Raw genomic sequence first — 1,158 nt, forward strand, 5'->3', positions numbered from 1 at the left:
CAACATCAGTTCCCCTGAGGTTTGACAATTGTCAGCAGGATAATCCAGCATGTGGCATCTCCACACTCCTCATTGTCCTCTGCAGCTCAGCCATTGGCTACTGACTGTGAGAAACTCCAACCAGCCCAAGACCCACACATTCATATGGAGATTTGGGAGTATAAATAGAGGAGATGAAGCCAGTGCTGATCAGATTCACTCTACACAGAGAGAACTACTACAGCTACAGCTATGGCTCCTACAATCACTTCCACAGCAGATTACCCAAAGGAACACCTGAGTCTGACACACAAGGTGAATATTACAACCTTACTTGTCTCGAACTTGGTGTTAACTTTCTCTGTCAACCTGATATTTCAATAGCTAATTAACAAATATATTAATGATGTCCTCTTTGTCTTTACAGCAGAGAAAGCCAGTTGTTGAGAAGATGCGCAGAGATCACATCAACAGCAGCATCGAGGAGCTCAAGGCTCTCCTGGGTCCACAGGTCCTCAACCAGCAGCCCGACTCCAAGCTGGAGATGACTGTTTGCCTCCTGAGATGACAACTCCAGCCACAGACTCTGCCCTCCCCTGATGCTGTTCACCAGGGATTCACCATGAATCCACCAAGAGGGGCCTCAGCCCTGTCATGATGATGTGTAGATAAAGACACAGTCCCATGAAACAGTGCTGAACCATTTCAAGACCTCAAAGCCATCCTCTGGTGAGGACATGCCAGATTCAGCCCAGCCTCTGCTGAGCAATGAGAAGAGTCCAGCCAAGAGCGCCCTCTAGAGGCCTTGGTAGACCCATGCAGATCTAGACCGTCTAAAAGTAAACTGTCAGACCACATTGGTTGGTGATGAATCCTCAAGGACTTCAGCATTCAAGCCTGCAAATGACAGTGGTATCATTTCATCAAGAAACTTCTCTCAAGAAAGAGCAGATTTGCATGTTACTGAAAAGTAAATGTCTTCAGGGAAGACTTTTTAAAAACTGTCAAGTTTGCCAATTTACTGGTTTCAACTTTGTGAAACGTCCACAATTGTGTGGTAATAATCATAGTTGTACATGAAAATATTTTGTATTTTAGTCAAAATATGTATTTTAATCACAATAATGCCGTGCTTGATTTCTAAGCATATTGTGATCTAGATAGAGGTTTCTTCAATGA

General features: G+C 44.0%; 1 pseudogene; it reads left to right on the forward strand.

The window, feature by feature from the left end:
• LOC105912130 lies at nt 1-793 on the forward strand (annotated as a pseudogene).
• The last annotated feature ends 365 nt before the right edge of the window (nt 794-1,158 follow it).

This window comes from Clupea harengus, chromosome 5 (assembly GCF_900700415.2).
Source record: "Clupea harengus chromosome 5, Ch_v2.0.2, whole genome shotgun sequence".
In the NCBI taxonomy this organism is placed as follows: Eukaryota; Metazoa; Chordata; class Actinopteri; order Clupeiformes; family Clupeidae; genus Clupea; species Clupea harengus.